The sequence below is a fragment of the Mesoplodon densirostris genome, chromosome 17 (assembly GCF_025265405.1).
Source record: "Mesoplodon densirostris isolate mMesDen1 chromosome 17, mMesDen1 primary haplotype, whole genome shotgun sequence".
Taxonomy (NCBI): domain Eukaryota; kingdom Metazoa; phylum Chordata; class Mammalia; order Artiodactyla; family Ziphiidae; genus Mesoplodon; species Mesoplodon densirostris.
In genome coordinates this window covers 75,789,807-75,803,612 of record NC_082677.1, presented here as the reverse complement: position 1 = coordinate 75,803,612, position 13,806 = coordinate 75,789,807, and positions in this window count along the sequence as shown.

Genomic DNA, 13,806 nt, shown 5'->3' with positions numbered 1-13,806 from the left:
AACCTAAAGGAAAGCAGAAATCCTTGTTAGTGACAAAAATGTCTTTCTCCTTAGGCCAAACCCTGGAGTCCTGGTTTCTTCCCAGAGGACTGTGTGGGACCCAAGGTGCAGAGTCCAGGGCTGTGCGGGAATCAAGGTGCAGGGGGAACACATTCTGGGGCAGAACTCCCTGACCTTTCTTAGGTCTCGCTCTGGCCCAGAACCCAGCCCAGTGGGAAAGCCAGCGTAGTCCGTTCTCAAAAAGCTAGAATGAGAAATCAATTTGCCCTGCAGAACAGGACAACAGGGAAAGTTGTCTTTCTCCACCTTGGTGCTGTGTGAAGGGGGGAGATTTGAAAACACAAGCCAGCTGTCATGTGTGTTTGTGGTGTGAATTTCTCCTAGTTGTATGGTTTGAAAACCCACAAGCTGGGATTTTAATTTTACTTGGTTTCCGGGTTGTTAATCTGTTGGCAGAAGAAAAAGCAACTCCTCAATTGAGGAACTCACCTTCCACTGAGGCCTCAAGAATTTCTACAGGTAAAATTCCAAAGAGATTAGCTGTTCCACAGTAAAAAGAAGTGAGTAAGGAAGTAAAGAAAGAAAGAAAGAAAATGACAAGGAAACAAGGTACCAGAACTGAGAATTACAGACAGCAAAATAAAACCCTCAAAGACTTCAGAAATTAGAAATATCACACAAACATTATAAAATAATCGTTTAAAATAATTTGAAAATAAAAGAATCTCAATAATACGATCAAAGAACAAGGAAAAATTTTAAATAACCAAGTAGAAGTTTTAGAAATGAAAAATATTATTGAAATTAGAAATTAATGTACAGAATAAATAGATTAGATATTACTGTAGAGAGAATTCATTACTTGGAAGATAGAGCCAAAGAGTGTAACGTGTAGAGACAAAGAGAGAAAATATACTTAACAGTGAGATTAAGAGAATGAAGAATAGAATGAGAATTATGATGTGTATGTAATTGGAGTTCCAGATGGCTATACCAAGGAGAACGGGGATGAGATAAATTAGAAAAGATAATAGATATTAACTATTTTTAATTCTGTTCAAAGCTGCCAATCTTCAGATCAATGAAGCTAGGTGGATCCTAAGAAAAATTAGAAAACAAAACTGGACAGACAAAAGTAAAATTGCAGAATTCAAAAGAAAAAAAGACTTAAAAGCTGCCAGAAGGAAAAGCTAGATCACCACAAAGGAAGGGCAGTTAGATGCAGGGTTGATGTCTGTGTAACAGCAAGAGAAGTCAAAAGTCAGGAAGCCTCTCTCCAAGAGTCGAGAGCAAAACCTGCCACTTGAGAACTCTTTGCCCTGAGTAACTGCCTTATAAAATTGAGAGTCAAATGTACTTTCAGTATTCTTAGACTCAATTGGAAAGAGCAGACCACTTACATATTTTCATTAAAGGAAACCCCTAAAGTCAGAATTTAAGGAAGAAAAAAAAAATCCCAAAGAGGACATCTGAGATGCAGGAGTGTGGTAAGCAAAGACAGTAAACAAATACTGGCTCTATAAAACAATAATGGTAATGTCTGACTTGTGAGGAAAAATAATACTGAAATACTGGACAACAGTGTATATAAATTGGTCTTTATATTGTTGGGGAGGAGGGCAAAAAAGTTAATTAATTTCAGGACTTGCTACCTACGTAGGTGAAAAGTCTAGAGTAACTACTAAAAGAACACAGAGAGTGTATAACTCCTTGACATTGGTCTTGGTAATAATTTTTTAGATATGACACCAAAATCACAGGAAACAAAAGTAGAAATAAACAAATGGGACTACACCAAACTAAAAAGTTCTTGCACAGCAAAGGAAATAAACAACAAAATGAAAAGGCAATCTAAAGAATGGGAGAAAATGTTTGCAAACCATATATATGATAAGGAAATATGTAAGGAAATCCTACAACTCAATAACAAAAGACAAATAACCTAATTTTAAAACGGGCAAAGGACCTCAACTGGGCATTTTCCCAATGAAGACACAGAAATGTCCAACAGGTACATTGACATCATTAATCATCTGGGAAGTCATCCGGGAAAAGGTGCTCAACATCACTAATCGTCCAGGAAATGCAAATTAAAACCACAATGAGATACAACCTCACACCTGTTAGGATGGCTATTCTCAAAAATACAAATGATAAATGGTAGCCCGGGTGTGGAGTAAAGGGAATCCTTGTGTACTGTTGGTGGGAATGTAAATTGGTACAGCCCTTATGGAAAACAATATGGAGTTTCCTCAGAAAATTAAAAAATAGAACTACCATATGATCCAGCAATTCCACTCCTGGGCATATATGTGAAGGAAATGAAGCCAGTATCTCAAAAAGATATCTGCACCTCCATGTTCATTGCAGCTTTATTCACAGTAGTCAAGATATGGAAACAACCTAAGTGCCTGTCGTCATATGAATGGATAAAGAAGATGTCAGATGTAATGTAATGAAATATTATTCAGCCGTGACAAAAAAGCAGATCCTGACATTAGCAACAACAGGGATGACCCTAGAGAACATTGTGCTGAGTGAAAGAAGACAGACAGAGAAAGACAAATACTGTATGATCTTACTTACACATGGGATCTAAAACTGAAAAGTTGAACTCATAGAAACAGAGAGTAGAATGATGGGTACCAGGGGTTGGGAGTTGGGTAGGTGGGCAGATGCTGGTCAAAGGGCACAAGCCTTCAGTTATAAGATGAATAAGTTCTGGGATCTAATGACAGCACAGTGATTACAGTTCATACTGTATTGTAGCCTTGAAATTGCTTAGCAGATTTTTTAATATTTTATTTTCTTATTTTAAAATTTTTATTTTATGTTGGAGTATAGTTGATGATTAACAGTGTTGTGTTAGTTTGCTTAGACAGTAGGTATTAAGCATTCTTACCACACACAGGGGAAACAATGTGAGGTGATGGAGGTGTTAGTTAGCCTGATTGTGGTATGAATATGCCAAACCGTCAGGTTGTACACTTTAAAACACATACAATTTTATTTGTCATTTATAAGCCTCCATAAGGCAGGAGGGAAAATAAATAAATAAATAAATAATGTGAAAAAAGCCAACACAACGAACTCAAAGAAAGAAGAAAGTTATACTGATAACGGAAGAAGTCAATAAAATGAAAATAATAACAGATTTGATCAATAAAACCAGACACATGCATTTTGAAAAGACCAATTAAATAGACTAGTATTTGACAACCCAATTTAAGAAACAAGAGACAATATACAGTAAATAACACTAGAAAGGAGAGGGTTCCATACCATAGTCATCAAGGAGATAACAAGTAATATCTTCAACTGTATGTCATAAACTTGAAAACCTAGATGAAATAATTATTTTAATGAAAAATGCAATATAAAATATAGAAAATGTGAAATGGTAAAATGGAGTCAAGAAGAAGCAGAGATCCTGATTAGAAGGGACTGGAAAGGACCGTTAAGATGATGGTTTGCCCAGTTATTCCTAGCAAACCTTCAAGGAACAAATAGTTCCTGTGATATAGAAATGCTTCCAGAGCATAAAAAAAGAGGTAAACCTTCTAAGCTCATTCTGTAAGGCTAATGCAATCCTAACATCAAAACAAAATGGGACAGCTTAAATAAAAAGCTTCATCTCAGAGACATAAAAATACTAAAATATTTTCAAGTCAAACACAGAAGTTCATTAAAAGGATCAATCTATCATGTCTATGAAGAGTTTATTCCAACAATGCCAAGATTTTTCAAAATTAGACAATTTACTAAATTTTTTAAAAAGGAGAAGACCCACATGTAGCTGCTCCCACCCCCAACCTCACTGAAAAAAAAATATCTAACAAAATTCAACACTAATTTCTGGAAATAGAAATCATGGGAGTAACTTGTCAGAATATCTGACAAACGGTGTTCACTAGGAATCTCTGTCAACATCAGAATAATGGTGAAACGCTCTAAGCATTTCCGCAAGAACCAGATCAGGACTCTGGTGAAGGAAAGAAAAGGCAGGCTCTGAGCAGGAATGCAGCCGCCAGCACGGAGGTGCTCCAGGCACAGCTAGAAAATCTCAGCCAACTGACACCTGAGAAATGAATTTCTCTTTCACTGAAAGAGAAATGTCAGCAGGCGAGGTGGCCAGATGAAGGATCGACATACAACAATTAACCACAAATAATGGCCAATACAGCAAAGTCATGAAAAATTGGTCCATGTAAGGTAGAAACTAAAATACAAAATACCAATAAGAACTATGAAGAAAATGGGAAAACTTCACAGAAGGCTATGATAGATCTCATGAGTAAATGGAAATATACCATATACCTGCACAAGAAGATTCAAATAGCAAATACATAGGTATTCTCCAAATTAATCTATAATAGTTAATGGAAACAAATAGAACGTTTGTCCTATTAAATATAAAAAAAATACCAAAAAGTGAAGTTTTCGTTTGCCTGTTTTTGCAGGAATAAATAAATGAATCAGTGGAAAGTAATGGAGACATCCATGTATATATAAAAAATGAGTATATAATAGAGTTGACATTCCATATGAGTGAGAAGGTAACGGATTATCCAATATTGGGTTGGGACAATTGACCATCCATTTGGGGAAATATTTGGTGAGAGTTAATATACACATTAAGTTTAAGTTCTAGGCACTTTTATATGTCATCTCATTTGAACTTCATATTATCACTTTGAGGGATGCGTATTATTACTCATTTTACAAATGAAAGAAATTGAGCCTCAGAGAGATGAAGAAAGCGCCCGCAGGTCACACAGCTCCTAAGTACCAGAGCCCAAGGTCAGGTCCTTCTGCCTCAGGGCCTGTATTCTCCCACACCATATGGAATTTCAATTAACTCCCTACCCTAAACACCACAATAAATTCCAGATGGATAAAGCAGACATTGTTTTAAATGTAAAGAATATAGGAGAACATTTTATAATCTTAGGGTGGAAAAGACTTTCTTAAGGAAAATGTAACCCTATAACGACGAAAGTTCAGAGGTGATCTCGAAATGTAAAGGTTCCTACGACAGAAGACGACATAAACAAAGATAAAACAAGAATAACAGAATGGGAGAAAATATCTGTACATAACGAAGCAATAGGAAAATGAATAATCTTCAAATAAGTACAAATGGCCAATATACACCTGAAGAGTTGCAGAAAATAACTAGAAACCAAGAAGGTGCAAATTATATTTAAATACATGTATATAAAATGTATGTATTATATAATAGGTATAAAATATGTAATATTTTAAGTATTTCAGATATAACCATGTATAACTATATTTTTTTTCTCAAAATGGGAAAACCTTTATTTGGTTACTGTCCAACGGCACTAAAGGCAAAAGGAAGTAAGTATTCTCTTACACTGCTGGCGGAGATATAAAAGGGCACAGCTTTTTTTTTTTTTTTTTTTTTTTTTTTTACAATTCAGTAGAAAGATAAAGTGTAAAATCTTCTCTGCTAAAAATCTCATTTCTATGTATCTCTCATAGAGAAATACACATGTACGTGCATGACAAGATCAACACATTCATCTTAGCATGATTTTCAAAAAAAAGAGTTGAAACAATCTAAATGCTGATCTTTAGAGGAATGTTTAAATTATGGCATATCCATAGGACATCATTATTTGCAATAGTTAATTATACTGAATTAATCTCCATGTGTTGACCGGGAAAGATCTCCAGGGCAAAGTGTTACATAGGAAGAAAATTAGCTATTTGAAGATCAATACATACGATATGATCCCATTTATGTAAAAAACAAAGCAAAGCAAAACTGTACCTTTGCCTAGGCATTGTTCTGCCTACCTACTGCTATGTAACAATCCACCCCTAAATGTACTTGCTCAGGAATCTGTGACTTGGGCAGGGTTGGTGGGGACAGCTCATCTCTGCTCACTTGGCATGGGGTGGGGGGCTGGGCTGGAATTGTTTGCAGGTTCTCGCTCACACGCCTGGTGGTTGCACGGGCTACCAGCTGGGGCTCAGCTGAAGATACAGCTGGAACACGTGTCTCAAGGCGAAGCATCCGTGGAGAGGAGGGATTCGTCAGAAGCTGGTCTGCTGGTCCATCCCAGCCTTGAAATTCTCACGGCACCATGTCTGCTTCACTCTCTTCGTGAGGGCAGATGGGAAGGCTCATCCCGAGACCAGGGAAGGGAAACCAGACCGCATCTTTGATGGGAGGAGTGTGAAATCTGTGGTGTTAAAACCACTGTAGAGGAGTGTGTATAATTTCGAAGAAAAAGATCTGTAAAGATAGATACACCAACAGTTGACAGCTGTTACCCGGGGGAGGTCAGTAGATTGGGAAGTGGAGGTCGTAGTCGATTTGGTTAGTATAAAACCCATCTTGAACCGGCTTAAGAAGAAAAGGATTTTATTGACTCACGTTAACTGGCCGTCCCAGGGGTTTGTGTGGCTTCAGAGGCTGAAATGCTGCCATCAGGGCACTATATTTCTCTCATTTTCCAGGCAGACTTTCTCCATGTGATGGGCAAGGCCACCTTGGAAGCCCCAGACCTAAATCCTCACAGGTTAGCTGCTCCAATGGAAGGAGAAAAAGTAATTATGCTGGTAGCTGCAGAAGAAAGTTCCAGGAAAGATGCGGAGTGATAGGCTCGGGGTACCTGCCCTTTCTTACCTCCATCACTACGGCCAGCAGGTAGGGCATTTCAACTGGCCAGGCCTCTGTCACGTGCCCACCTATTCAGCAGCTGCTTACTGTTCTGACTCTGACTTCCTTTGCTTTGGCACGTGGGGAATTTCCTTTCTTGTGTTTGCTCTTAAGGATGTAATAACCCTTTTTCCCTCCTGCACATTTCCTGCAGTTTTTTAGTGTTTCATCATATTGATCAGAAGCTCTTCGTGGCTCCCATAGATACTTGATTTTTATCGTCCACATTTTTATTTCTCGGGCTGACCTTCTGCTTTTTCTGCACTTAAGGAATGTTGGCCTGACGCCTTCAATTGTCAAAAATTCCAAGTCGCCCCACCAACGAGGGGAACGTCCGCCCTTGGTGATGCAACAGTCTTCTATCCCATGCACGCTTCAGCGCTGTGACTTTACCGGTAAGGCCAGAAGTATCCTTCACTAGCTTCTTTCCTGTGCCGGATATTAGAAAATAGAAATAAAATTGACATTAAGAGTCAGACTACCAAGGAACCTCACAGGAATAAAAGAGGAAATAAGGTGAGTAAATCTGTCCGTATGTTTTGCTTCCTCAAGGCAGTAGCCCCAGGAACGACAACAACGCTGTCACTTTAGGTTTGTGCCAGTATTATCACGTTTGCTCTTCTGTGGTCTATTCCGTTGTCATATTTTCCAAAAATTAGGCTGCACCGCAAGCTCAGAGGCAGGAATGATAACGTCACCGAAGATTTGTGTCACAGCCATACGTCCTGTCAGGGCTTAAAAAAAGGACAATAGTGTCCTTTCTTTACATTGACCTTAAAGACTTTTTTTTTTTTTTTTTTTTTTTTTGCGGTACGCGGGCCTCTCACTGTTGTGGCCTCTCCCGTTGCGGAGCACAGGCTCAGCGGCCATGGATCACAGGCCCAGCCGCTCCGCGGCATGTGGGATCTTCCCGGACAGGGGCACGAACCCGTGTCCCCTGCATCGGCAGGCGGACTCTCAACCACTGCGCCACCAGGGAAGCCCCAAAGATCGTTTTTGAACGATAGTGTAATATGGAATAACCCCCCAACTATTTCACAGTTGTCCTCACACATTCTTTTCTTATCCTTCCCTTGTGCAGCTCAATCTAGTTTTCACTTTTCTTAATGTTCTTGAGTCTAGAAATAAGGCCTCAAAATTTGCAAAGTGAAATGCTCATGACTAGCCTTTCTCATTGAATGAGGAGCGGTGAAGTTCATCCTGGCGTATCCCTACCTTCAACTGACCGATATTTTAGGGCAGATCTCTGTGCCCTGAAAGTATTTCACTGTTAGTCAACTTTGGATTTTCCATGTTTATGGAGTAGATCTATGATTCAAGGAACCAAAAATATTTTGAAAATCGTGTATATTGACCATGGAATAATTATAACCCTCACCACCACCTTATTTTTACTTACCTTAAGAATACAAATGATAATTTCCATTCGCTGAGCACGTCCCAACTATCGGGGAAAGAATGAAGCCAGATCCACTCTGGTTGCCATGGTGGCAGTATAATTATCCACTTTAAACATGGCATCCACCAGGGCAAGAAGAATTTTAAAAAGGGAAGGTTTACTCTAAACATAGTACCTGAATGTCAGAGCCAGACTTGCAGTAGCTCCCAGTCTAGCACACCATCTGCCCCGTTGGCCATAGTTGATGCCAAGTGGATCTGTCTCTACCTGGGCCAAACTGTTTCTCAAGTCACATGTGTGTTGCAGAGAGAAAGCCATGCTGCCTGCCCTCATTGCTGCTCTGGCTCCTGGATTTTCTGAGCCGTCCCTTCTCTCGTCCGTCTTTGCTTAAGGCATAGTCACTTACTGCTACTGGCAACCAAAAGACGCTTAAATACAATCACAGAGGAAATTTAAGTATTTATCAAGCAATTTGTTGCTTGATAAATAAAATAAAATTTGGGAGACAGCAAACCATTTCTAAGCATCTTTGTAAATGGATAAATTGCTAATAAACCCTGTGAACAATTATTGACATTTGTTTTTATGAAATTTTATAATAGAAAGTATTCAGTGCATTAAGTAATCAAAATCTAACCAAATTCAATTTCTCAAATATCAATCATTTAGAAACATTGCATTTCTAGTGGCTTATACATTTGTCCTAAAAAATCCTTCCTTCACACAAACCAATTGAAATTCCATTTTAGGTGTGATTATAGAACATTTAGAACTTAGAGAAGAAAATGTCTTGTTTTTCTTTTTCTTTTTTTTTTCTGTACGCGGGCCTCTCACTGCTGTGGCCTCTACCGTTGCGGAGCACAGGCTCCGGATGCGCAGGCTCAGCGGCCACAGCTCACGGGCCCAGCCACTCCGCGGCATATGGGATCTTCCCGGACCGGGGCACGAACCCGTGTCCCCTGCATCGGCAGGCAGACTCTCAACCACTGCACCACCAGGGAAGCCCTGTCTTGTTTCTCTATGTCAGTTCTTAGATTCGTTATTTACTCAACACATGTTCATTGAAGGCTGATGGCTTCCCATGAAGAGTGTCTGAGACCAGGCCACACGTGGAACAGCGTGGTTCAGTGGGAGGGGCCGCCCTGGAGTCACAACACTCACTCAGATCTGGTCCAAGAGCCCCACCGCTGACTTGCTGAGTGACTTTATCATTCTGGGCCTCAGTTTCCTCACCTACACACAGAAAGGACTGAACTACTCTTCTCTCTACACTCAAATTCAACCAAGAGGCGAGTCAGCAAGAAGTTTACTGGGCTTTGATAGCTGCTGAAAATACAAACTCTATTTCTCTACTTACTTCTGTGTTCTACAAAGAGAAACAATCATTTATAGAAAAGCAGCTGCAGACTTACTCAGGCAGGAGGAAAGAGGAAGCGGACTCCTTATTCTAAGGCTGGACTTGACTGTTTCTCTCCAGCTGTAAGGAATCTCAATTTCATTTTTCAGACAGAATACATCTGTTAACTAGAATAATCAGCAATTGACCAAAAGTATTACTCCAGTCATTATTGGCATGGTGTTTAGCATTTGTAAGTTACTTGCACACCTTAGCCTAGGCAGATCCTCCTGCCGTGGGATAGATATGCATTGTCGCTGGCCCTATTTTGTCTATGAGGACACTGGGCTGAGAAAGCAACTTCTCCGAGGTCCGACTGTATGAGGTCAACTAGTCCCGATTCAAACCGTACGACCTCACATCTCATGCCGAGACCTGGGTAGCACTCTGCCTCTGGTAAATTGCTTGAAATGTACTATGGGGCCAGATAGGAAATGCGCTAGGACAGCGCACTGCTTCACGGGAGGAAAGGCAGGTGCAGATGCTATGCTTGGTAACACAGGTCCTTCATTCAGGTAAAAGCCCAGCAGTGCAGACCCCAGGCTGACTACCCTGCACCCTGGGCTCCTATTCCAGCTCTAATCCTGGGCCCGGCAAGTTTCTCCTACCTTCTTCAGTTTTCTCAGTCATAAGTGGAAAGTAATTCTCTATAGCCCAGGGCAGCAAAGACAAAAGCAAGGTCACTGCGGCACCAGGTAATATGGGCCAACGGTGCCAGGTCCTGACTGCAGGCGGGCGTCCTGGTGCAGGATGGTGCTAAGAGGACACAGGCTTTGCGGCCCAGTGAGGGCCGCGAGGCCGGTGAGAATCAGGTCCCCTCACCCGAGTCTTAGCATCCTTACCAGAAGCACTAACACCTTCGAGGCAGGGGTGTTATAAAGGTTTAACGTAAGTATACAAATACCTACCACAGTGCTAGCATGTGGCAGGTGGTGACTGGTGGCTGTTAATTTGTCAGCAGTGCTGACGTATTCAAAGTGGACCTGCTCAAACAAAAGCATTTTCTTGGGTAACAGGAACACTCAGGTTTAATGAAGTATTAATGGTTCAAATCAAGATTTAACTTGTTACTCAGTTTGCAGTGACTTCTTCTCAAGTAAGGGTTTTAAATTGAGAAAGTATCAACCCCATTTTCTGGAACAAAATCAGATAATACGAAGAATTTGAGGCAGGGAAAGACAAGTGACCTCATGCTTTGTTTCATTTCAGTCAAAACACGTTGTCATCCTTTTTCGGGGGCCAGGGGACACAGCACGCTCCTGTTTGGTTTGTGAGGAAAACAACTGTATGTTTAATATTCTGAAACAAAACCCCTCATAAAAACCTCCCGAGGCTATTTTGAGTCACGACACACCATTTACCACTGTTATCTTCCAGAGCCTCCACACTCGTGCAGAATGAGGGTGATGAGGACACAAGTGCGTCAAGAAAAGCTGCAGTTGACCAGCAATTTCTCCAGATTAAACGAATCCAGAAGTCTACCTCCCAGACTGCCTAAAACAACCGGAACGAAGATGAAAGAGGACTGGGTCACAGGCTACAACAGAGAGGGAGACAATTTCCATGAAATCTTGTTCTATACATGCCAGCGATTGCTAAGTCATAAATTACTTTAGACAGAATGATGGGGAAGGGCCAGACCTTCCTGCAGAAGCACATTAAGTCTTTAAAAGTGCACAGACAGGAAGTTCATAATTTGCTTAGTGAAAGGTTTAATACCTTAATACACGTGACCTGGAACACTATATGAACATGAGGTACAAAAGGATATTTCAAGTAAATACCTATTCTTTCTAAACAAGTAAAAAGTAAAAAAAAGAAAAGGAGTATATAGTAATAATACAATGGATTTTGCTTTGGTAAATGCTTTATTACTTCAGCAACTGCACCCACAGATGGTCCCGGGTACTGAGACCACACCACAACGTCCGAGTCGCTGGAGGGCACGTCTCTGTGGGCGGCCCGTGGGTCCTGTCCCTGTGGTATTCCTTCTCAGGACCCTGAAGGTACCCTCCTGAGCACCTCGTGCCCCAGGTACACCACGCCATGGCTGCCCGACATGCAGTGGTTGAGTGGACTGAGTTGCCTTGTCCCAGTTTAAAATAAACTATGCTCTAATGGAAACATTTTAGACCCTTTATCTGGACTGTAATAACTTGGTTATTAAACATAAGCAACTGGTGGTTAGCAGAGGTGGTGGGTGCATGAAATGGGTGAAGAGGGTCAAAAAGTACAAACTTCCAGTTACAAATAACTCATGGGATCTAATGCACAGCATGGTGACTATAGTTAATAATACTGTATTGCATATTTGAAAGTTAAGAAAGTAAATCTTAAAAAGTCCTTATCACAAGATTTAAAAAATTGTAACTGTGTGGTGACGGATGTCAACTAGACTTAGTGGTGATCATTTTGCACTATATACAAATATCCAATCATTATGTGGTGTACCTGACACATAATTAACATTTAATGTTATGTCGATTATACCTCCATAAAAATGTTTAAATCAAAAAAACCAAAAAGCAAATAAGCAAAAGCAACTGTTCTACATTAGATAGCTTTTCACTAACCTAAATAAATACAAAAAGAATTCAATCCCATTTTCGGCACTCCCCGAGGGTTACCTGGATCCTTCTGTTTTATCTTATCCCTTACCTGGTGATAAGGTTCTAAGCACTTATCTGTGACTTTTTATCCAGTGTCCACTGGAATTAATCAAAGTGATTTAACAGACAGCTAAATCGAACAAACTCTGCCTCTGTAACACTCCACATTTTAAAAAGAAAACACGGCTAGCCATTGTCCTTACTGGAAACCTCATCGAAGGTAGGGAAAAAAGACCCAGCAGTAGATTAACTCTATGCCAGTGTCTTACTTCACCTCATTTAGCTCTCGGAACCACCCTAAGTGAAACATATAGTTGATTCTTGAACACCACGGAGGTGAGGGGCGCTGACCCCAGGGCAGTGGAAAATCCAAGTATAACTTAGAGTCAGCCCTCCGTCCCTGCAGTTCCTCTGTATCTGGGGTTCAGAGTTCACAGATTCAACCAAGTGCAGATCGTGCAGTTCTGTAGTGTTTACTTTTGAAAAGAACCCGCGTGTAAGTGGGCCCATGCACTTCAAACCTATGTTGTTCAAGGGTGAACTGTATTTTACAAGTGAAGAACCACGATCACAAGACAAAGATGGAGTTCGGACATAGCAAGGTTTGGCCCCTGTGCCTGTCTCTCTCCAGTAGAGCTGTCTACACCGAAACTGAATAAACATGAAGAAATCCAGTATTAGCAAATATGCTCTCTTCAATTTTCACTTCCATAACTTAACTTTCATCATTAGCTCTAATTAAAATAGAAGTGGAAAACTAGCAGATAGAATTGTTTTCAATATAGTTAATTTATACAAGCAAAGATTCGTTTAAACTGCTCTTCTCGGCATTGGACTGTCATTGACTATTTTAGTTAACTTATTTTCATCTAGTAAACTTCCTAATTTTTATTTGTCTAGGTAAAGCTTATCAAATTTAAACACTTAAGATTCTTAAACGTTTGGGAGTTTTGCTGGAAAGCAAACGCCCATTTGTAGGTATTGATATGCAAACAGTTCACGTTTTCATGTGTGATCAACTACAATGTGCATTTCTCTACCAAACAGCCCTCTGTACTGGAAATTCAATGTAAAAATTAGGGAGTTATGTCTGGCACAAAAGAAGTTCTCATTAATTGCTTACCAAAAGAAGTCAACAATCAGAAAACAACTTACGGTTTTACATGTAATAAACACATGCCATACACGTGCTCAGATGCTACAGTGGTTCGATTCTTCCTTGTGGCAGCTTCAGGGACTCAGCAGACTACGGAGAGAAACTGTTCTCTCCAATACAGGGTTAAAGTGAACCATATATCGCTTAGAAAGTAAAATTCCATTGACCCTTTCAATATGTGGGCAGTGGAGGACACCGATTACCATGCAAGAGGTCAGTCTAAATCAGAGGTCAGCACAGTTCTTCGATTGGGCCAGAAAGTAAATAATTTCAGCTTTGTGGGTCGTATGGCCTGTGTCCCAACCACTCAACTCTGACGCTGTACCAAAGCGGCCACACACAATGCGCTAGTGAATGAGCCTGCCTGTGTCAATAAACTTTATTTACGGACACTAAAACTTGAATTTCATATAATTTTCATATGTCACGAAATTGGATTCTCATGTTGATTTTTTTTTTTAAACATTTAACAATGTTAAGATCATTCTTGGCTCACACACCATACAAAAGCGGGTGGTGGGCTGTATTTGGTCTGTGGGCAGTAGTTTCCCCACC